The 25,718-nt window shown below is 32.8% G+C and overlaps 1 protein-coding gene across 1 annotated transcript in view; it reads left to right on the top strand.

Moving 5' to 3' along the window:
• Positions 1-25,718, top strand: part of Qki (QKI, KH domain containing RNA binding) — a 135,494-nt gene that overhangs the window by 10,072 nt on the left and 99,704 nt on the right. The gene's annotated exons all lie outside the window — the stretch shown is intronic.

Here is a 25,718-nt window from a genome sequence, read left to right as displayed (position 1 = left end):
TTTGTTTTTTTTTTTTTTTTTTTTTTTTAACCTTTGATTCAGGTTCTCCCTGGGATGCCTGGGCTTGGTTCAAATTTGTGCTTCTCCTCCCTCAGCCTCCTGAGTGCCAAAGTGTTTGTCATAACTGAATTGTCCAAATCAGAATCTTTTTTGGTGTGACTTAGGAATTTGAATATGATTTAAAATTTTAAAATTTAGAGCCATCTTTTTGTGCTGTTGTTTTTGATTTTTTAAAATGACTGTAGTTTACCTTCCTTGTGTAGAGATTGTTCCTTTATTCTCTTGAATACCTAATGGTACATTGGAAATTATATTAAAGGATAAAATAGGTTGAAACACTGCATCTTTGGCTAGTCTATCATAGGTGCCACTGTATATTGTATGTTGCATCACATGAGGGGGAAAAGTAACTGATTTCACCGTTAATGAAGCCGAGATTGATACCTGGATTTCAGTTGTGATAGACTGATCCTTCCATAAACTTAGGTTTTTTTTTTCCTCTGTAGACTAGAAATCTAACAATAATGTTAGATTGTTACACTGACCATATACACTTGTTTTAACCAGTTGCTAATCTTTGCAATGATGATTTTATATTTAACAATTATTGTTTTGGGTATTTAAGAGTTTTTGTCTCACCAACAGGGAATGGGTTGCTATTTTGAAGTAAATTCCTAGTGGGAAAACTAGGTAGATACTTATTATTTTAATTATTCATTGGTTCCCAAAGTAAAATGTTGGGTTTCTAGTTGCCTCAGGTGGTAACTAGTGAATTTTTTCTTTCTTTTTTTTTTTTTTACATGATATCATTATGAGCTCACAGATTTATAGGGTGAATATGTTTAAATCAATTATATAATATTTTGATAATCATCTAGCCGCAACTTCTACTAGTGATAATCAAAGGGTTCCTGTGCCTTGAAGTCTTCCTTGCTTTTTTTAAAAAAAAGAATAATGACTTTACTTAATTTGTTACTTTATTTATTTGTCATTCCTTGCTTTCTGAGGTGATAAAGCCCCAAGTTCTCCTTGTGCCTTCTCTGCCTAATAGCTAGATTTAGCCATTTTTCCAAGCCTGGATTTTTTTTTTTTTTTTTTAACCCCAATAGGAATCGTTTTAGAGACTTGAATTAAGGTGCTAAACTGTGCTCATTGTTGGGATTAGGTTATTTCCAGGCCATTTTCTGTGAACAAATCTAGACAGTATTGATTTTAAAATTGGTGAGTTTGTTTGTATTTTAGTTTAATTTTAACATTATTGGTAATTTAATAGCTATACTTTTTGTTTTGCTATCACCAAACTAATGTTGTTCTTCAAAGTGGTATAATTACTTAAATGCATTATTCTACAATATAAAGAAAATGTCCTCTGAATCATAATATTAATAACAGTAAATTATTAAATATGTTTAAAATTGTCTTGTTCATTTCAGACATGTTAAAAAGTAAAATATAGCTAATGACCCATTCTTCTAATTTATTACAATTTTCTTCATTCCTTTTTTTGGAATTAGTCTGTGTATACTGTTTTTATTTTCTACTAAATCTTGTTTTTGACTGTTTGATTTTTGTCACTATCTGAGTTACTTTGTTGTTGTACAGACTTTCTGTTAGCTTATATCCCATACACAGCAGAAATTAAAAAATGGTAGGGTGGAGTGCATTTGTGCATGCATATTATAATGGTATGATCCAGAAAGATAGTTATTTTAACAGGTGATAGTTCTTTTTAGATGAGTGCTTTATATTTTAACCATGAAGGGTAAGAACCAAAGAGAAAAATAATAAGCAAAGTATTTTATTTTAGCAAATTCTTCTCAGTAATTTTAGTAAAAGAGTAAACATAAAGCTTTTTATTAAGCTTTTAGAGTTTTATGAAGTAGATAAATCTCCTGGATAGAAACTAAGTTTTAAAATTGTATTTTGAAATAGGTGCAAAATCTCTACTGAAAACTTTTTGTTTTTAAGTACCTTTAATACTAAGGAACTTATGTTCCAGCAGATGGGGATATTCGTACACAGAAGAGAGCATTTAGTGATTAAAATGTGTTGAGAAACAAGTCTTGCCAGAATAAAAAATTTTACTCCTTTAGATTGTAAAGGAAGAGTTGCTCAGTATTTCAGATAGCAATTATTGGATTTAGTATTTGAGATGGGAAGTGAATAAGTTGTGCTGTTTAAAGACCTTGTCTTTTTAAGAGACCATATGTTAATATGTTGACATATTAAACATAACTAGTTTAGAATTTCGATTGACCACAGCTGTTTTCTGAAGTAGTTTCTGCTTTTACACCTTTGTTGTTTGGAAGATTGTTTTGGTGAAGAACTGAGTCACATATATTTTTTTGCGGGGGCAATACTAGGAATTTAATCCTGAGTCTTCACCCCAGGGTACACCCCCAGCCCTTGTTTTCTTTTCTTGATACCAGGGATCCCAACTCAGGACCTTGAGCTTGCTAGGCACGTAGGTGGCCGAAGCACTGAACTAAATGCCCAGCCCAGGCCCTTCTTTACTTTGAGACAGGTGCTCCCTAAGTCAGTAGGTTGTTCAGGCTGCCCTCAAACTTAGTCCTCCTGCTTCAGCCTCCCAGACTGCTAAAATTTCAGGCTTGTGCCAAGATGCTTGGTGCAATTCTAAGATCCCTAACCAGGTTGATTTATTTCTGCTTATTCATGTAAGTTAGAAAAAAGTGTGAGTCACAGTTTACTAATATAAATGTTATATAAAGAGAAAGTTCTTTTGGGGAATCATAGTTTATTGTAGTAATAAAAAATTATCAGCAGTAAAATGATAATCTTATCTTACTTTATTGTTGTAGTTTATAGCATTATAGCTTTCCTTGTCAGTTTTTTTAGTTTATAGCATTATAACATTCCTTGTCAGTTTTTTTAGTTAGGTAAATAGTATATATCTTGCTTTAGAATGTGCTTTACAGTTGTTGAAGAAATGCTGCTCATTGTTCTTTCTCAGATATGATTTGAAAGTGTGTGTTTTTAATGGTTAATACATTTAAATTATATTTTCTCATGTAGTTTTACTGAGCTTTTAAATTGCTAAGGCAGTTGTAAAATACCATTTTTCCCTTCAGTCATTTGAAATTGAACTCTAGACACAAGGAATGAATCTTTTTTTTTGTATGTTTTGTATTTTTTTAAGGATTGTATCTTACAGTTTGAGCCTGTGAGAAGCTTGAAGTTTTTTCTCCTAGTAACCATTGATAATTGTGTTGTTAAAAATAGATGTTTATTTTATAATCATTATGGGAAAATTTTGCATTATCAATGAGAAGATGAAATTACCTATACACAGTGATATTACTGAACATTTTGGTGACTTCTAGTCTTTTTTTAACCCCCTATATTAATGGATTGAAACAAAATGGGGGCCTTCTGTAATACCATCCAGTTTTTTTTTTTTTAAGTAAATTACATCATCTGCATTTTCCATGCCATTTCAATTGAAATCCAGGGGTTTTTTTTGCTAACATTTTATGTTCTTGAGCTGTACTAGAGTTATTTAACTCTTCTCTATTGGCCCTGTCACTTAGCTTTCAGGTAGTTATAATGATAACATCAATTGGTCTCATTCATTAATCACCTTTGTGAAAAGTTACTTAAGTTACTAGTGTTCCTTAGTTCTGTGAATATAAAATTTTTTTCAATGTGTTTCATCTGAAATATGTTTTTTTTTTTAATTTTATTTTTTTGGTATTGGGATCGAACTCAGGCCCTTGGGCTTGCGAGGCAGGCAGCGGAACTACTGAGCCAAATCCCTGGCCCTGAAATATGCATTTTTTTTTTTTTTTTTTTTGCTGCATTGTAGCACAAAGTGATAATTGTGATTCAATATGTAATTTTCAAATAAGTCAGTTGCATATTTGACATTTTAATTTTTAGTTATTTACAATATTTGACATTCACTAATATTTTGAGTGTATACAGTATTGTGAGGGACACATCAGAATTTTTAGATTTGTTCTTTCAGTTGACATAGTTGGGTAGATATTATAAAAAGCATTACTATATAAAGCAATATAGGAACCAACAAGGGAACTAAAGCCTGGCGCTGAAGAGATTACTTTTAGGCTGTGGAGTCTGGTTCTGGAAGGACAAGTAGATGTTTAAAGTAGAGAAAAGATAAAGGATGTAGTGTTCTAGACACAGGAACAGTGTCCTTGAATAAGAAAACATTCTGCGGGGCCAGGGATTTAGCTCAGTGGTTCCTCTGCCTACCTCACAAGCACAAGGAACAGAGTTCGATCCCTGGTACCAAAAAGAAAAGAAAAGATTCTGAAAGAAGTAATGTAAGTATTTTCTATAGAAAAGAGGACTTTTATGTCCAGAGTTTATATTCTGTTGTAGAAATAGTGGATGATACATTTTACAGTTTTTCTTTTCTTATATTGTGCTTAGTCCTTGATCTAGCCCTAACCCCTAACCCCACCCCCATTTCTGTTTTTGGTTTCTCCTAGGTTTTCCTGACTTCACTCTGTCCAGGCATTAACTTAGAAGAGAGTGTGATGTATTAGTATGTAGATTGCTATGCTTCTGTTCCCTTTACTTTGTTTTCAGATTTTCTTTTTCCTTTAGTTGGCTCTTTCTAGCTTTTTTGGGGGGATGGGGTTGTGTTTTGTCACTTTTTACTATGAATGTGTAATTTGACTTCTAATTCCTTTTTCCTCCAGCACACGTGGATTTTACTTATGCTGTTTATTTTGGTTCTCTTTTCTATAGTATGTGCATGTTGGTGGTTATGTTGGGTTTAAGAATATAGCTAGGTGGGGCTAGGGATTTAGCTTGGTGGTTCCGCCCAACTTCCGGTCCCTGGTACCAAAAAAAAAGAATATACCTAGGTGTATGGTGGAAATGGTGGTTTGGATTAGTGAGTCTGTTCTAGAGTGATGAATCTTCTATAGATGAATTGTTAGCATATTCTGGTTTGTATGCTATGGTATGAATTTTGCCGGTATGCTTTCCTTTCTCCTTCCTTCCCCTTTGTTATTGCACTAGTGGCTTGAGAGATTAAGCATTTTCTGAAATTACTTTGTAAAGTAATACCTTGTTTCTTTTTGGAACTAATGTTTTGAGCATGTGTTATGGGAAAATTTAGAATGACCTAGATCTTGGGAAAGGAAGGCAGTTTTAAATAATTGCTTGGTTTTATTTCAGTATGTATGTATGTATGTGTTTGGTACTGGGATTGAACCCTGGGTCTCATGTAAGTACCCCCAAACTACATCCTTAACCCTTTATTACTTTTGAGATGGGATCCTGCGAAGTTGCCCAGGATGCTCTGTAGCTTGGGTTCCCTTTTCCTCAACTCTTGGAAGCACTGTAGTTGGAATTACAGGTATATGTTGCCACAGCTGGTTTGATTAATCTTTGAAAGAGTATGGTGGTTCAAATCAGACCACCATACTCTTGCCTTACCAGTATCTTTTAAAGGATACTTTTAATCAAAATTAAATTTCATTTAGCTTGGGTTTCAAGTTTCAGCTTCAGAAAGTAAAAAAAAATGCTCTTTCTGCTTTTCATTAAACAATCCTGCCAAATGTTTTAATATTGAATTTTGTTTAGTTTAAATGTATATGTATTTGTTATTTAAACAGGAAAACTTTTAAAATGTAAATTTCTAAGTAGAAGAAAATACAGAATCCTAACAACTTAAAATATCACACTGGAATTTGGTTTTAATTAGGCACATGTTGTAACATATCCCTGGTTGTAAGTCTAAAATTGTACTTTGGGAAACTACCAAATTGTAAGATAAAGGAAGAGAAATTTAAACAACGATGAAAACTTCAGCAGTGACATAGAAGTTTTGTGAGATGTAATCAGTAAGCAGCTGCATTTTTTTCTTGTGAAAAAAGCATCTTTGTTAATCTTTTTCCCCTTAAGGCAGTTTTATTCAGTCATATAAAATTTTGATCATCATTAGTTGATGTTCTAGTTTGCAACAGCCTTTAAGAAAAGGGAAGTATAAGGATGGATAGATTAGCAATAGTAATGCCCAGAAGATTTTGGTAAAAATAATGTTTAAGGACTGGTGTGTATGTGTAGGAGGTGGATTCAGTGATAGTGCACTTGGCTTAACAAGTGCAAGATTCTTGAGTGCAAGTTCTAGGACTGTGCCAAAGCAAACCAACAACTGAACATTCAGAGTCCAAAGAAATCCTGACATGTTAAAGCTGGAAAGCATTTTAAACTCAGTGTATCTTTTATTATATATATAAATGTAGTTTATTTATGGTGGATATGAAGATACAGGTTAGAAATTGATGGTTTCAGGAATGGTAGATAAGTTGGCTCTTGTTCAGAAATACATCTGTACAGTAGCAAGTAAGGATACCTTTGGGTCTGATCCTCTCCAAGGAGAATTCTGTCATTTCTGACAATTTGTCTAACGTGTTTGATACTTTCTGATGTGAGTAGATTTAATTATTTTTAACTTTTGTTGCTTGAAATATCAACCAGGTTATTTTTAAATTTTTCTGCAAATGAGAATAAATTTAAACCTACATACTATCAGTAGTTTAAAATCTTATTACAAGAGTGGTTAACTTTCTTATAGATATCTAGGTCTTTTACTCTAGGGTAATGTGAAAAAAGTCTATGATGAATGATAAAGCCCACTTAGTGTCTTCTGAATACTCACCTTTGCTAGACTTAATATTTAGAAATGTTTATGTCTGTGAAGCTTATATTTTACAGGCTAAGATAAGCTTCTCTAAAATTTGAGGAATGATTAGTTGAGGAGAAGTCCCTAAAAACAGACCTTTTAAATTGAGTAAAAAATATATGTATATGAAAAGTACCAGATGATGAGTAACAAGTAGTAGGACATAATTTGATGTCAAAATGTGTCAAGCACCACGTTCCATGATGTAAGACATTTGAGTACCAAGGTATGATTGTGCTGTGTCTTGATGGAAGAAATACGCAAAGAAAGAATAATATGTGTGTAAAAAAATTTTTTTTTATTGGTTTTTGAGACAGGGTCTCACTAATGTAGTTGAGACTAACCTGGAACTCACTATGTAGCTCAGGCTGGTCTCGAACTCACAGTGATACGCCTGCCTCAGCCTCCCGAGTGCTGGGATTACAGGTGTGTGCCATCACGCCCGGCTAAAATTTTTTGGTATGGAGAAATACTTTATTAAGCTAGAATATATGTATCTATATATTTATATATAGGGCTGAAAGTTTTATGAAAAAACTGCCTGTGTACTAGGTAACTACTGCATACTGTACTACCTATGATACAACATAGTATTTTTCTGTTATATTTCATTTTTTTAAATGCTGGTTGTGATTATAACATATAATACTGATTTAATGGGTTGTGACCTGTGTAGTTTTAGTATAACTGATGTTGACTCTTATAATTTGGATTTCAGCAAACTTTTAAAAAATCCTTTTAAATCCAGTACTTCACTGGATGCTGGATACAGAGATGAGCAAGACAATAACCCAGTCCTCAAGAAGCCATAAAATGGTAGGAAGAGAGAGACAAAATGAGAAATTGAAGTGCTGAACTGCTGTAACAGAGGCATGCCCAGCTTAAGATAGAAAGAACTACATTATTTTATAGTAGGAAGATGAAAATTTCTTCTAGATTCTTATATTAAATAATCTGACAATTCTAATTACAGGCTTGACTTAATATGAAATCTATTTCTGTGTTTCTCCCTTTCCATTGGTAGATTGAAAATGAATACTACTGAGTTTGCTTATAAGAGATTGTGAATTTTTGGCTTACTGGCCAGAAGATTTAAAAAATATTAATTATAGATAAAATTTTTAAAAATTAAATGTCACAAATGAGTAATATCTTTTAATATATACCATAGTGAGTAGCTTTAATGTCATTATTTGGGAAATATTTCTCTTTAGACTTTTTCTCTTTTTGACTTGTTAAGAAAGGTAAAATCAGGTAGGAATATTATGTTAGTATGTGTATATGACCATTGACTATTTGCATGAATGGTGAAAGCTAAAAACAAATGACACATTTTTAAATAATGGAATAAAATGTGGATACTAATTATCTGACACTTAAAATGACTTTTTGTTGCAGTTTGGAAATATTTTGTTTATTGACTTTTGATTTTTTGATTACTGAAAATGATACTGAATCTAAAAATTATAGTTCTTGGAGTTAGGAATAAAGTGCTCACCCATTATGTTTAAAACCATGGATTTAATCCCTAAAAAAGAAAAAAATTATATTTCCTCCAAGAACCTTACAGGAAAGCATGGTATTTCTATAGAATTTAGTTTCCACAGTTTATGCAATTGATAGATTTTTGGTGTGAGCAATAGACTCTTACATCAGGTTGAAGAAGCTAATGCCTGAGTGGATGTGTTGGTTGCCTTAGAATGATTTTTGCCGTTAGCAGTGAAAAATGTTTTCCTTACAGTTCTTGTGCAGCAGGCCATGGAGCAAAGCACAGTTTTATAATAAAGGTGATGAATTTAATCTCAAACTGGCAGCCAAATGGAAATTGTAGACCTTGATACTGGGAGAAAATTGCCTATAAAGCAACTCTTTAGAGAACAGGCTTTAAATTTATCCACCCATTTCGACATTGAGGAGAACATAGGAATCAGGATATTTTGCTTGGCCTGCTTAGTTCAGATGAATGACACTTGAGTATTCTATTTAAAAAGCTAAAGATAGTTGGTTTAAAGTTCCTTAAGCTTTATAAAGACTTTAGTATATACATATTTGCATTTTATTAAATATTTAAAATATTGCTGTCTTTTGATATATTTACACATAGAATGCTGAATTGAATTTATTACATTTTGAGAAAGGTGTTGTATATTTCATGATTTTACTCCATATATGCCAAGCTATAATCTTAATTATAAATCCAGAGTATTTTTTTAACACTCCCTTGATAGAATGTCACTAGTTCTTAGTGTTTTGTTATATTTAAATAATTTATATTATAAACTTTACACAGGATGTTGCAATTTATATTATGTGAAATCTATACATTTTCATTTTTAAAAAATAAGTGACTAGTGGTTATTTTTTAGGAATGAAGTAAACATTGATCCATTATACAGTATTTAGAGTGTTTAATCCTGCACCCATTTGGTACATTGTACATGTACAAAAATTTGAGGTGCCTCCCCCCATGATGCAGTTGCAAGATAGCCAGCCTCAGGTTCAGAGAATTTCTTGTGACTGATGAAAGTGGGACCTATCTATGTATGGTAATGTTTAGAAAGTGAATGTGCTAATGTGAAATATAAAGATAATATTTTTATTGTATTTGTTAAGACTGGTTTCCAGAACTTGGGAGGCTGAGGCAGGCGGATTGCTGCAAATTGGAGGCTAGCCTGGGCTATGTAATCAGTTCAAGGCCAGCCTGAACTATGTAGCAAGACCCTGTCTCAAAAATGTGCCCTCCCCACCAAAGATAATGAGTTCCAACGGGAGGGAGGGGGGGATTACTTCTGGAAAGCTATTTGATTTTGCTTGAATACATAGACATTATCTCCTGGATTATATTTTCAGAACAGCACAGTACAGGATGTAATGAATGTGGCTCTGGTAAATTTTTATTTTCTTTTGAGTTTAGATTTAGAGAAGAGTAATTTTAAAGCAAATGTGGGAAATCTGGTTTGATTATTTGATGATTGAGAAAAGACTAAAAAGAAGGAAAGTTGTTTCGCAAATTCTTTGGATGCAGAAAACAGTTTATTGAGGTTATGGAGTTGAGACTAAAGAAAAGCAAGGAGAAATAGGAGTATTACCTTTTAAATTTTCTGATTAAACTAAAAAACCAGTAATTGGATTTTTGTCATTTAAAGTGGTTTCATTTAAATTAAGTGCTAGACTTGATTGTATTACATTCATATGAGAAGAGACAGTATATTTGAATGTTTGTTACCATCAAACAGTTGGATTGAGATTAAAGTTGTAAAATAAGCCAACACTTTCATTCCATTGTTAATGTTAACAGATACTTGGTTAGCGATTTCATTTGGCTTAATAAGTAAGTTGGGCAAGTTTAAAACTGAGAGAGCCTACTTCCTCATGCTAAGCCTTTGTGAGAGAAATATGTTAATGCTAGTTCTCCTGATCCAGGAAATCAATATGTGCAAACCTTTATTTTTTAAATAAAAATTTATGTAGTTTTAACATCTAAGCTGAAGCTATATTGAAGTGTATTATTTGCATACATTCATGTATAATTTAATGACATAAGTTTTGCATAGATATAGTTGTAAAACTAAAAACTCTTTGTAGCTGGCTGAAAACATTATCAGAGTGTAATAGCTTGATTATAACTACTTATTTAGAAGCTGATAGCTGTATTCATTTTCTGTGTATGTTGTTGCTGGCAAATTTTTGAAAAAGGTTTTCATTGAGGTATGCCAAATCCAATCCAAAACACAACTGTTACTTTGGTAAATATAGCCATGATTTATTTAGTTCATGATAGTTTATGTCAAAAATGCCTGAAACACCTCAAGTGTCTTAAGGTCTGGAGTTGTTGTGAAACATTTGTTTGAACAATCTTATCACTCAGTTAACTGAAGATTATAGTATTGTCGGAGTGCTGTATTGTGAGGAGGGTGATCACAGTAATGTAGATTCAAATTGGCGGTATAAAGAGGTTATGCTTTTCAGTAGTTCTCTTTGCTTTTGTTAGGTAATTATTTTAAGGTTTTGAGTTATTGTGCAAATATACATTACAGAGTTATACAAATATACATTAAAAAGTTGTGAAAAATGCATTACAAGATAGAATATTCTCTCCAAAGCCCTCCTTTCCCCAATTCATTTGAGGTTAAAAATTTTTATGTTACAGAAAACTGATTAAAGTCTCCTTGAACAAAAAGCTCTGACCTTTTTTAAAGAATATATTGTACAAAAAGTGCTATAGAGCCCATTTGCCCGTGTATATGGAAGTCATTTTTTGTAAGCTGTATGTACTGTGGTGTTTCTATTCTAGTATTTTTTAAGGCTTTGTGGATTAGAAATATTTGAGGAGGAGCTTAGTAATAAGGAGTTGGAAAAATTTATAGCTGTGCTCTTGTTACATTCTGCTTTCATTTTTCTATTTGTGATCACTTATTTGCAAAAAGCATTTGATGTATCTTTTCTAGGTATTTTTTATACCTATAGAATATGAGAAAAGACCAGTTTCAGACTTCAGATATCAGATATTAATCAGATGAGCACATACGTGAATGCAGAAATCTAAAGTGCTCCAAAATTCAAAACTTTGAGGGCTGGTAAGACTCCATAATTGAAGACATTCCACACTTGTTTCATGTGATGGATGTGGGCACACTAAAAAAATTGTATGAAATCACCTTCAGGCTATGTGGATAAGGTACATATAAAACTAATTTCATCTTTAGACTTGGGTTCCACCTTCAGTATAATTTATGTTTATGCACATATTCCACCATCTGAAGACAATCAAAATATGAAACACTTCTGCTCCCTAGTATATTTGACAAGGGATAGTCTACCTGTGATTTTAGACTTGGTAGAATATAGTAATTCCTGGATAATCTTACATCCCACATAATTATATTGAAGAGCAATACATTTTGGATATGTATGTTATATGTTATATATCATCACCATCATTTTTTAAAGTAAAATTTGACATAACTAGGTGAACTGATAGCCTAGTATTTCTCTTCTCTAGTCCTTTCGAACAATTGTACTACATTATCTTTATTTATTGTAACTGCAGCTTTAAGGGAAGCCTGGTGACTGTGTGTAAATAGATTGCTTGATTTGACAGTGTCATTCTTTCTCTTCTTTCTGTTGCCTATGAAATTATCAAACTAAATGTGGTACAGCTTGTTGTACTAGAGTCTTCTACTTAGTTTTTGGGAGGAGTGTTAGGCTTAAAATTGTTATTAGGAGGAGATTGGCTTTAACTCACATCAGAGGTCTATCTCAGTGACTGGATTTAACTAATTTTTGCAGTTTCAGTGTGATGATAGTAGTAGATTGTTGTTAAAATAATTTTTTAAAGATTTTCTTGTGTACTAATAATTATCCACTGGCCAGCACAAACACAGCCCTTTGTGAAGACAGATCTTTGTTAGGAATTTCATTCATTTTGAACTTTATATAGTAAAAAACTTACCGATTGCAAGGAACAAATAACTTACTTTGCAACTTGCTTATCTAAACTTTATTGTGATACTCTAAAATACACAATTTTTATTGACCTCTGTCTTTGAGATGTTTGTGAATAAACTACAGATTACCTTGAGCAAGAAAATCCACTTACGTGGATAATCATAGCCATTGCTTAAAATACTATTCCAGTGCAAAGATGGGATCAGGAGCCAGAAAATTTAAGTCATGAAAAAGTTACCTAAAAGTGAGAGTTTAAATGTTTACAATCTTGTTTTTTCTTAGTGTAGCAACCAAATCAAGTCATAGATCTCTGGCTGAATCTTTTTAGAGATTATTTGTCCGGCACTCATGTCTGGGTATTTATATTCCAGAACACTAAGCCACATCTGACATCTCTACCCTTTATTGTATTTAATATGAAAGCTGACTCATACCTCTGGAAGAACTGTAATGGCGGAGGCCATATATTGCTTACCAGTGTTTCTCTAGTACTGCCTTATATCATAAAAAGATAGGACTTATTTAGTCAGTAATAACAGATTCTTCTGTAAGTTTTTTTGTTTTTTGCTTTTTTTTTTTTTTTTGTTACGTGGGATCGAACTCAGGTCCTTGTACTTGTAGGGCAGGTGGCAGAACCACTGAGCTAAATCCCCAGCCCCAGTAATAACAGATTCTTAACATCTTCTTTGTTCCAAACACTGTGCATACAAATATTTGTTAAAAAGAACTTAACTCTACTCAGTTCAGAAGTTCAGTTCCTGAATGATCTCTGATGTTCTTAGAAAAGTAAACATGGACTATGAAACACTCAAATGACTCCTTGAAGGATACAGTTCTTGACAGAGCTTAGGTAAGATTCTCTCATCTTTCATTCTAGGTTTAATATAGATATTGTACACTGTTCTTTCTTTGCTTCATTATTACTTTACATGTTTGCTTCTCCCTGTTTTCCTTTTTATCTTTAGCTCCAGTTTTCTTTTATCATTTTCTCTGTCTCCTATCTGTCACAACTGCTTTCTCTGCTTTATGTCCACTTCAGCAATAGCCATTTAATTCTGAAAATGTATTAGTAATGCTGGAGATGCTGTGTTGAACAGCTTTTTGGAGTCAGACCTGTTTGAATTTTGACTTTCACTTAGAATTTATGTGGTTTTAGGTTAAAGAACTTACTCTCCTTATCTCAGTTGCCTCACTACAAAATGAAGATAAGGCTAATACCTGTAAGGAAATCTACCTTACTGCATTATAATAATAAAAGCCTTTAGCTCCAAGAGAGGCTTGTTAGGACTGTGTGGAAAGAAATTAGATGTTGTAACTCTGAATTCTGAATTTCAGAGAGATCCCATTTGTCTTAATTTATGCTGATAGTACCACCACCACTGAACTCTTTGATTTCAGTAACATCTTGTGACATGTCAGTCCATCTCTAGGAAGGGTTTTGCTAACAGTAGAATGGGGATGGAAAGAACTGGATATTGTAATTAGGAAGGACAATTCATTTTTAACTGTGTCCTACAGAGATACTTCCTGGTGCAGGGTCTGGTGAGCTTGCTTTTTTTCATGAGGACTTTTTTAGACCTGTCTGCTGTGGGAAGCTCAATCTGAAGCATGAAGAAATCCAGACAAAAATAGGAGCTCTTACTGAATCTGAGTTCAGTTTCCTATCTGAAGAGTCAGTTTTCTCTGGAAATTGATTCTGAGAATGCCCATCTTTTACCCATACAAACCTCATGGCCACTGCATCTAACATAATATCTTTAAAACTAAATAATCTCCTTAGATTATCTTTTAGGATGATTATGAGGAGCAGAAATTTAGTAAAAGGTATAGTTACTACTTTACATTATGAAATATGTTACAGCACTTCTTTGAGAGGCCATTGTAGGGTACTCTTTCAATTCTTTATTTTTGCTTCCTGCTTATGCAAAAATGTGGATTGTGGGAAATGGGAACCATGCCTGTATTTGCATACTATTCTATCCCTAGGGCTTTGGTCAGTGCCAAGGTACTTTGTGAGTACCTAGTACACATTTGTTAAATGCATACCTGAAAGCATGTTGTACCATTGATTATCAAGACATTTAAAAAAATAGATGGTACTTTGTTCGGGCAGTTCCATTTTACTGTTTGTACTTTTAGGAAATAAAAATATTTTACTATAACCTTAATATGGTTAAATAATATAGTGTTGATCATGACTTTGCTGGTTGTGAATGTACGGATTATGAAGAAAAGAGAAATATAACATCTGTTGCAATATTGACAAATGGCAGCCTTTTATTTATAGATTTTTTTCAATAATTAGGTATCCAGTTATCTTTTCATCTGATTTGAGATACACCAGAGGAATTTAGCATTAATATAAACAACACATGTTACTAGCAGAATGTTCTAGATCTCTCAAATCTAGAATAAAACAAGTCCTTTTCAGAAATATGGTACATTAAAAGGGAGGAGAGTAAGCTGATAGAGTTGTCAGAAAAATTATTAATGGTTGAGTGAGTGAAGTTACAAGAATGTTTTGTAGCTTTTGCATGTTTTTGTGCTAGTAATTTAAATAACATTTTGTTAAAAAGGTGTGTTTACCATGGATATAGATGCTGGGAAATAACAAAAGGCAAATAAAAAGCTTTTGGCCCTCCCAGAGTTCATATTTTAATTTGAACAGGCAATAATCAAATATGTAGTATATTAAACAATATTATTATGGAAATAAATTGGGCATGATGAAAAGGTTTTGGAATATTGTAATGAATTGAGGTAAGTTGTAATTTTAAATAAGCCAGAGTGAGTCTCCTTGAGAAATTGACATTGAAGCAGAACTTTGAAAGAAGTGATGGTTTGAGCCATATTGTTCTTTGGGAATAGCTTTTCAAGGGGAAAGAATAATCACTGTAAAACCTTAAGGGTACCAGTTTTTTTGTGTGGTTGTAGCTGTAGCTGTGAGTGAGGCATGAGAGATTGGTTAGGACAGTAGTTAACAAATACAAGATGGGAAAGCCTGTATGTGTGTTGTTGCCTCTTGTAGCAATGGCAGTCCTCAGTAGTTCTGGACATCCTTTTACAGAATCTGTGAAGTCAGACTCTTTTCAAGATGAGAATATTCTGTCTGGTTTTATTTTCCCCACTATCATTATCATATGAGTATATAGTTCATTTATGTTTGTAGAGGCTGTGTGCTGTGTGATACTGCTACACATTGGAATAGGAAGAGGTTGTTAGAATCTAGCAGTTGCTATTAAGATGGACGTTAAAATAATTTGCAGAAATACAGAAAATGCTCTTTTCTCTATGTTTGAAAACACTTTCCATCACTTGTGTGTATGTGCTTTTAAAAAACATTTTAAAAATTTAATTTCTGGTGTGGTAAGTATCAGTAGAGTTTTTATGAGCACAAACTTAAGGCTTCTGAAATAAAATTTAAAAGTGGAGTTGAGACCAGAATATTTGGGGACGGCTCCATCATAAGCTTTTGAATAAAGGAGTGTCTCTCACCTGGAGTTCAGCAGGCTAGGAAAAATTAGAGAACAACTGAGAGGAGCAGTGGTGGGAAGAAGAGAAAAACAAGTAGGTTAGTAAGTTAGAATTGTGGCTAGAACTAGGATGGTAATGGTAGAGATGGTAAGTAAAATTCTGTATATATTATGAAAGTTGACTAGTATTTGCAAGTGAGTGGACTGAGGTGTGAAAATGGAGTTGCCATTTTCTGAGTTCAGAAAAATGAGTTGTGAGAAAAGTTCCAGAGTTTGGTTTTGAATGTGTAAAGTTGATTTGTTAAGAAAGTAATTAGATGTGTTTTGGAGCTGAATGGTTAAGAAAAGAGTTAATACATGTTTGGAGTTGAGGGTAAAATGTTGGACTAGAATGTCCTTTACCAGAGTTTTTATTAGGTTGCTTTAGTGAATTTTTATAGCATCTGCTTCCATTTTAATAAATTTGTATGATCTCAAAAAGAGTGCTGTATTCAGCATTTTAAATCTCATAAAAATTGCTTTCAAAGGATGTTGTTATATGATAGAATGTACACACTTGGAGGCAGTAAAAAGAAAGTAATAAGTGTAGGTCTTCTGGTAGCATAGCATTAGCTTTTCTGAATCTAATTCTATATAAAAGAAACCAACTAACTAGAGAGGATCATACTGCTTAACATACAAAATGTTTTCAGTTTCAGTTACTTAACATTTGAGGGCACTGTATAGTATGCTGCTCTTGTTACAAAAATGGAACTACTAAGATATTCTACATAAAGTTTTATTTTCCTTTTTGATTCAGTCTTGATGCTAGAAGTAAAGGACCTTTTGGATTATTGTATACAATTGATTGTTTATTTTGGTTTAAAAGACCCTCCTTAGCTTTTCCATAGTATGAAAGATTTTTCTTATATGTGGGCTGCTGTTACCTATGAATGTTGTTTGGCCTTCACTTTTGTTTATAGAATTAAGGGATGTTGCTGGGGATTTAGCTCAGTGGTGCCACTGCCTGCCTTGCAAGGGCAAGGTCCTGAGTTTGATCCCTGGTACCCCTCCAAAATAATAAAAATAAAATAAAATTTAAAAATAAAGCAGTTGAATATAATTATTTTAAAAAATAAGGGATGTTCACATAAACCTATCTTAAGCTTTTCCTTCATTCAGTTTAGATGGAATTTTGAATACAATTAAGATAATTAAAATATAAAGAAATTTTTATCTAGGAAAGGCAATCCACTTCTCTATCTTGTAGAGACAGAACCCCAATTTGTTTTTAGGAGATCAGTTGTATTTTTACTCTGATTTATCCAATTCCTTCCCTGAACTCCCCAATACTGGATATTGAACCCAGTTTATTATGTACTACAATTCCCAGCTCCTTTTCAAATTTTGACAACAGGGTTTTGCTGAATTGCCCATGATGGGTTCAGGCTTTTAAAATTATCCTGCATCAGCCTCCTAGAGTGCTGGGATTACAGGTGTGTGCCACCATTTGTGACCCCCACATTATCTTATAGAGCCCCAAGGGACTTGGAATTTCAAGAAGGCAAAATATACCAAGGACTAACCTTAATAACAGCTATCTGTGTAGAAGTCTATGTGAGGATTTAGTGTTTCACAAGGATATCATTTAAAGTAAATCTTAGTGTCCAGTAGTTGAGGACACTTAACTGCATAATTTTGAAAGGAATGAGATGGAATCATCTGTGAATCTTGGAAGATCATTGAATTTATACAACCCTTGCCTGTAGGTTATCAGTTCAGAGTGATCACTGAATGGAGTTCTCTGTAAAGGGACAGAAAATATGTAGCCTTTATTGGATAACATTTTAGCCCACTTTTAAATGTGATCTCAGCTAACCTCATTGTATAGGTGAGGAAACTGAGACCCAGCAGGTTAATTTTGAAGGCACACAGATAGTTGTATAGGAAACAGCAGTAAGACAACAGTTGTGTAGCCTCTTGCTTTATTGTCTGTCACTGACAAAAGATTCACTTTTCTCATAAAGGTGATTGTCTATGGATTGTAACTTTCTGGCATTTGTAAAGTGTATGTGTTTTTTAATGACATCTATTAAAGAAAATCTAATTAAAATTTATGAATCTGTGAAGCTTTTGTAAGAAAGGATATATGTAGTTAAGATTACCGTTGTATCTTTGTATACTTTCTAGTTTTAGAGAGTAATAATTGATTTATTAAGCATTCACATTTAAGGGAGAAAACCCTATATTTTGAGTAGTTCAAAGTAGTTACTATAAAATGCAAGGGGCCAGGGATTTAGCTTAGTGGTGCTGCTGCCTGCCTTGTGAGAGCAAGGAACTGAGTTCTGTCCCCAGTACTTTAAAAAAAAACAACAAAAAACCGCAAGTATACATAATTAAAAAATTAACTTCGTGCTATTTAAATTGTAGAACAAATCACTTTGAATGATTTTGATTTCCTTGGTTTTATTGATAAACAAGCATTTTTAAAAAAGAAACTAGAGAAATAAGACCTTTTCATACCTTTCATTCTTTCCCACAGCTATTCCTCTTCCCCACATTGCAATAAGTAACTCCAGAGACCAAAGCAAAAACTTTAAAGTTATAGATTTATAGAAAAAAAAAAAAAAACAAACAAACTAGGAGTTGACATTAACTCATATAACCACCACACAGTTATGGAAGTCAGAGAATTAACACTGGTACAGTATGATTTGTAAATCTTACATAAATTTTAACCAGTTTTCCTATTTACACTCTTTTTGATCCAGAATCTAATTCAGAGAATTTCATATTGTCAGTGGCTGTGATGTGTTAGATTCCTCTAATGCATGACTACTCTTTTGTGATTTCGACACTTTTGAAGAGTATTAGTTATTTTCAAAAATATTCTCCAATTTGAGTTTGGATTATTTCTCATGAATGGATTGAGGTTATGCATTTTGGCATGAAGACCACAGGAAGGTACTGCCATGCACATTGCGGGGCATAGTTTAAGTAGTATGTTTTAACTTGATCATATGGTGAAGGTGTTGTCTTACAGATGTCCACTATACTACTTCTTTTTTTCCCCCTTTGTACTAAAGAATTTCTTAGGAGATAGTCTGAAACTATAGATATCCTATGTCTCATAGTTTGCTGACAAATTTTCTTATACATAGAATTTTTGCCTACAGTGGTTATTATTGTGGTGATTTTCTAATAGTGATTTTCTGAGTCCATCTTCTACATTCATTAGAATTTTGTAAGGAAGATGTCTTTTTCCCCTTATATTTATTATGGTTTTATGGATAATTTATTGCTATTATTATTTCTATTATGAGTTTAAACCTCTAAGAAAAACATCAATATTTGAAAAGGTATGCCTTAAATAAAAATTCAAAGCCTTTTAAGAGTACATTTTTAAAAGTTTTTCGTCTATGTCTTGGGTACTGATTTCCATAGCTGTGAGTTTAGGACATAGTAGTCGATAATACAAATTGCAAGGCTCTCAAGTGTTATGTTACTTATTAATCTGAATTCTGATGATATGTACTGGTTTACTGTCAATTCATTGCCAAATGTTTTTTGTTTTGTTTTGTTTTTTTTGGTACCAGGTATCGGACTTGGGTCCTTGTGCTTGTAAGGCAGGCAGCGGAACCACTGCACTAAATGCCCAGCCTTTTTGTCAAATGTTTTTTAACATGTTTCCTCATCATTTTAACTTTTAATAAGGACTGATGTCCCTTGAGTATTTTAAGGAACTAAATGAACAGAAGGCAATATTTTTATTAAATAATATTTGATATTTGACATGTGTAAAACTAACCAAGTTTAAAAGTAACTAACTTGTTAAATTGAAACAAAATTCATTTCAAATGAGGAAACCTGCCTATGACAGTAAAAAAATTGGTTTTTATTCATTTTTTAAAAAATCCTTTCCCTGCTTTATTCTGTTCTTCCTAATGGCCTGTTTTACTTTCTCTGTATACCACCATTATTTATTCATTCAACATTGTCACTTTAGGATCCTAGATCTGGAGTTAAAAACTGTGTTTTATTAGCATGGAATGAAGGAGAGGGAGGGCTGCAAAGTCTTTTTTTGTAGTCACTATTAAAACAATGTAAGTGTTGCACATTGGGTATTATAGTATGGCCAGCCATAAACCAAAGGTTGGTTTAGTCCATTTTCTTATTTTATTTTCCATTCTCTAGTTATCATTTCTTAGGATGAATTTTAAGAGCTTCTTATTTCAGGAAATAGTCTATAAAACCCTATAATGCTGGTTGGAACGAGATACGATGACACATGCCTATTTCATCTTAGCTACTCATGAGGTAGATGCATGAGAAACTGAAGTTGGAGGTATAGCTCATTGTTAGAGGGCCCCTAGGTTCAATCCCCAGTACTACAGAGACATAGACACAAACAATGCTAAAATGTTAGTCGTACTAGCAGCAACCATAAATCAATTTCCAATTTTTAGATAAGCTTTTGGTTTAGATCTAAAGAGTTGGGAGTCATCATCTTAATCCTTATTTATATAATGTTTATTGTTCTTATGTAGGGTATCCAAAATTATATAAGTCATTTTGACTTATTCTCCTCTTCATTTTCTGATAAGTGATTTTCACAAAACAAGTTAGGACTGAATAAGTCCATCTCCCAGAGATTACTAATTGAGGTTTTATCTATTTTTTGACTTTTGCATGTCTGTACATAGTATCGGATCATAAACATTCTGCTTTGTAATCTTTGGAGCTTTTCTGGGAATGTGGAACTTGCTCTTAAATATCTTCCATTGTACAGTAGTGCTGCTGCGAATTTACTATCAGGGAAATAGAGTTAGCATTGTTAGGCTTTGCTGATTCTTGTGTGTGTGTGTGTGTGTGTGTGTGTGTGTGTGTGTGTGTAATTTATCCACAGTTTTGCCCAGTTTTTAATTTTTAATTTTAAAGTGAGGTTGAGATGTTGAATTTAATTTCATAGTTTTTGTTTGTATACTTATGATTTGGAAGTAGAGTACAAATTAACCTTCCAAATAATGACTGATCTAGAGGATTACTGAGCTTTCTTGCCAGTATGAAAGCATTTTGTTGCCTTGAAATTAAATCAGATTTATTTAGTTCTTAGAGTAAACAAAATATATTGTACTAAACAGTAGTACATTCTGTGATAATTTGCTTTTTTTCCTTCTGTGCTTTTATGGATGTTTCTTAAAGTGAGCATAGTGACCTGATATTCCATTGGTTTTTTTCTTTACTCAGGATAGTTTTAACCTTTCCCTGTAGCTAGTAAACTTGAATTAAAGGTTTCTTTTCATTGAAGGGATAGTTGTTCACTCAAGTGCATGGGGACACGTAACAGCCTTTTGGCATCTATTCTTCATTTATAGATAGTCTCTCCATGTCATTGTTTTGATTTAATAAGTATCATATAAGTGAAAACAATTTGTTAAGACCTGAAATAACTAAGATTTCACTTTATTTTACTGTGTTAGTGTGTTTAATGTCTAGCAGGTGAATTCAAGTATCAGCAATACCCATTTAGTTTTATTTTTGGATGATGAAAGCTATCATTTTAATTTCCTTTATAAAATTTATACTATATGAAAGCATATGTGGGTTTATAAAAGGCTTTTATTTTACTGAATAAATTAATGGCAGATTTGTTTTAAAAAGAGACCATCACGATGAAATGAAATCATAACTTTCTTTCCCTTTGTGTTTTAGCTACATCTGAATTACAAAGATAATATAATTTTTTTATGGATTTCATTGTAATGCACATAAAAAACACTGATTGATGCCCAAATATGTCTGTCTGTAACATCAGTTTAACCAGTGAAACATTTGGAACTACCACAACACTGAATATGTGTTCATATGAAACTTTTTTTAGTGTTTTTATTGTATTTATTTTTATTTTTTGTTTTTTTTTTTGTTTTTTTTAAGACAGGGTCTCACTATGTAGTTGAGACTGACCTGGAACTCACTATGTAGCCCAGGCTAGTCTTGAACTCACAGCAATCCTCCTGCCTCAGCCTCCTGAGTGCTGGGATTACAGGCATGCGCCACCACACCCAGCTATTTTTCAGTGTTTTATAAAGTCTTTTAATTTGGATTGCTGCAAATCCTGAAACTAACTTTTATGCATTTTGTTTTCATATTACAGCACTGTTGTTTATGATTGAGTTAGTGAATATTTTTCATATTTTGTTTTCTTGCTTTCTTACTAAGTCAGAAAATAAAGAATTATATTTGTGTTATTTAGTCTTCCAACATTGCAGTATTGAATTTTTGTACCCCTTAACTATCTATTTTGGGAGAGGGTTGCTTGATTTTGTAATTTATATTTCTTCACTTCTATTTTTCTATTCTGATACTGTCCTTGCTTCCTATATTCTAGTTTAACATAGAGTAATTGGTCTGGTAGTTAATACAGTAATTAAGTGTGTAAAATTGTAAGGGAGCAGAGAATGGGATGCATATCAATAATTAAAATACAGTGAAAGAGTGGTGATATTGGAAAAGCCAAAGGCAAAAATGAACTGAGGCTTATGAAACAGAAGAATGATTTTAAGCTGTTTAGTTCAATCCATAATTTGGTAAATTATAGGGAAAAGACACAGCTTAAATTTGACAGTGTAATAGTAGCAAGTCACATAAAACAGAATAGAATGATGGCTATGTGCCCTCTTCCTCCAGGAGCAGAGTTAACTGAGGGTTGAGCTTTAGTTTGGGAAAGAAAAAAAAAAATCAAGATAATTAAAGTAGAAAGGGTCAGGGCATAGTAAGTAAGTACACCTGGGTAGGTTTTTCAGGCCTGAACCCAAATTGTTTTCGGTGTACTGAAATTTAAAAACAAACGTGATCACTGAATATTTATTCAATAAAATATAGAAAATAGGAAGAGCTTAAATGGTATAAAAATGAATACTCCTAAAAGCTGAAAAACTTTCTGAATTTGATGGCATTATATGTAGATTCCAGAGTGCATAGTTTGTTATCTAAACTGGTGGTACTAGAAGGAGCTGGAGTCAGTGTAGGTTGAGATTTCATGATGTGTTTAGTAGCTGTGCCAGTAGCTTTGTATTTACTCCAGTGAAATGTTTGCTCTCTGAAATTGGAAATAGTTAGATTCTTGACTCAGAAAATAGTGCTAAAGAATGTCAGCTGATTAACATCAGTCTGAAGGTATATATACAGGAAGAAACAACCAGGAAAAACATTTTAAATCATCTTCTGGTGTATAAATGAACATTTGTAGAGATAATGTACTGGTGAAGACTTGTCTTACTACCTGAAGCAAAATATTAGTAGTGTATTGTGCTTGCCAAGGAAGTAAAGGTATTCTTAATACCACAATGTAAAGTTGGAAGTAGACAGCCTCAGTCCACATTCTCAGCCACTGTCATGGAATGTTGTATGAATTATATACTTTACAAGGGAATTAGACAATTTGGAATATGTCTGTATGAGTAGGAGGGTATAAAAATATGTATGTATAATTTAGAGGACACTATATGATAGAGCTTCCCAAGTATATGTGAAGCTGCTGCATGGAGCCACTGGATGAAATTTTAGTATTAGAGATTCTGAATCAGTAAAATAAATTTGTAATATTTAAGAACTTCAGAGATATTAAAAGAAATTGTCTTGAGAGTGAGGATATCTAGATGGAAGATAACATGCCCAATTTGGGAGTTACTGTATGGAAAGTTGTATTCTGAACTTGCACTTTGAACTACTGCTGCTGGTTGATAAATGCCATATAGAACTACAATATGTGATACAATAAAATACATACAGTATAGTAAGGGAACGTTGCTCTATTGATAAATGAGTGTGTAAACCTACAAATTTCAAGAGGATGAGAACATTTCTCAAATATATTGTGTTTCTCTAATAGTTTTGTTATAATTATATCGACATGGTAGGGGAGAATATTAACAAAAGCAGATTGCTAGTACTTAGGGAATGGAAAGCTTTGAACCTTGGGGTTATGGAGGAAAAATCATAAGTTGAGTTCTTGCATACTTAAATTGGAAAGCATTGAGTTTGAGTCATTTACTAAATGACTTTTACTTATATGAGGCTCAGGCATAGAGAGGTTAAATAAGAAGAGACTTGTCTAAAATCACAAAAAGATACTATTAGAACTGAAATCAGACCTCTGAGGGAGTGTGGTAGTCTACCAAAAATTGTGAATGATTTCCTTGCTAGAAATGTAGTGTTTCTTTCTAGAAAGGTAGTGTTGAAAAGGGTAATAGTGCTCAGCTGGTTGGATTCAAGATGAACCAGATTGTAAATTCCTTGAGGATTGCTACTCTGTCATCTTTTCACTGCTATCAGTACTATCGTAGCATAATTTGTGACTTGTTATTAGCTTGGTGACATCTGTGAGACTGAAAATATCATAGAAGAAACACTGCTTAAATCGCCCATATTAGACAAAAATTTTTGAGAACTGGAACCATAACTTATTTTGCATCAGTGCAGACTCTAGCCCATTTCTGTCCTTTACCCACCATTCTGTTGGGCCCACTACTACTCTGTATCTACCGTGTTCCAAGGACTGTTATGGAAACTGGTGACAAAGTGAGTAACAGAAGTCCATAGAACTTTTAGTTATAAAAGGAATACACAAATGCTTACAAGTTAGGGGGTAATTTCATTGTATCAATTAATTGGATGTATGTATATATGAAGTTACTAATTGTATATATTTATATTTCAAATGTAGTCATTTGAATTTTTATCATTTATAGTTTTTGTTTTTCTAAGTTTGGCAATTTTGTTTACCTGGAAGATCATGAGTCTCCCCTCCATCTGTTATTAACATCATTGTGATTACTTATAATAATACATTGTTAATTGAATTATTCTTGCAATTCTTGGTATAACTTCCTCTTTGTCTTGGTGGATTTTTCTCTTAATATGCTGGTAGACTTCGTTTATTTTCCATGTATATTTATAAATAAATTTAATCTATGTTTATTATAAGCCATTATTGACAGGTCTTTATATTGCTGCTATGCTAACTTGCTAACAAGAATTAGACAGTTTCAAAGGAAATTTAACTGATAATATCAAAAATGCTTGACCTGGACTAAAATTGTGTAATTTTAATTATATTTTCTAATATCCTTTGGTTAAGCGAAAGACTACTTTGATGCTGAGGATTATTAGGAAAGATTTCATAATAATGTTAGAAGGATAAAATGAACTTCAAAAAGAAAAATTGTGCCCTTATAGTCAAATCCAAGGTATTCTATTTTGATTTTTATTGATTTTATTGGCTATTTAGACACAAACATTTGGCAGACTTTGATGAGCAAAATGTTATTTAAGAAATAAAGCATAATAAAATAAACACTGCTGCCAGTAAAGCAGAAAATGTACAGGTTTTTAAGTGATTAAGATTTATATTTGGTTAAGAACACCTTGATATGCCTTTTTTCTGTGTTGGCTGTTATTTAACTGAAAGTGATTTATATAATCAGGAAAATTACAGTGTATATTCATATTTGATAGCTCCCTATTATCAACAGATTGAAATTCCACTTTAGAAGACCTAGAAAATACACTTTTAAAAGATTTAAAAATTTTTAAATATGTGAATGTAAGCCTTTTTCCCAAGAAGGACAAATCTATAAGATGAAGATCCAGCTAACCTTAACACAGTAATGGTAATTCTTATTAGACAGTTCTTTTCTTTGGGGAGACCATTCTCTGGTACATAAGAGAAACTTAATCTTGAAGCCTTAACTCATTTTCTTTATAGGACTTGATTCATTAAAATTCTGTTTTTTAAAAGAAGTATATTTAAGGTCGTTGATCTTGAGTATCTGTACTTTCTTGTATTTGATTCATTAACTCAGTGTAGTTGGATTTCCATTACTGTCTTTCTCCTGAAACTTCTTTGATCACCAATAAATGTAGTGGTCAAATCCAAGGCCCCATTTTTAGCTCCTTACTTTACCATATTTCTGTAATATTTGACGCTGTTGATCACTTTAGCTTCTATGACTCCTCTTCTCTAGTTTTTCTGTTTACCTCCATTTCTTGGTTTAGAGCTTGTTTTCCTCATCCCTTGAATGTTGTTTTTGTTAGGGTTTATTCAGACCTTCCTTCACCTTTTACCTTCTCTAAGACCT

The sequence above is a fragment of the Fukomys damarensis genome, unplaced genomic scaffold (genome assembly GCF_012274545.1).
Source record: "Fukomys damarensis isolate Sample0158 unplaced genomic scaffold, DMR_v1.0_HiC HiC_scaffold_14, whole genome shotgun sequence".
NCBI lineage: Eukaryota > Metazoa > Chordata > Mammalia > Rodentia > Bathyergidae > Fukomys > Fukomys damarensis.
This window is presented reverse-complemented; position numbering and strand designations above follow the sequence as displayed.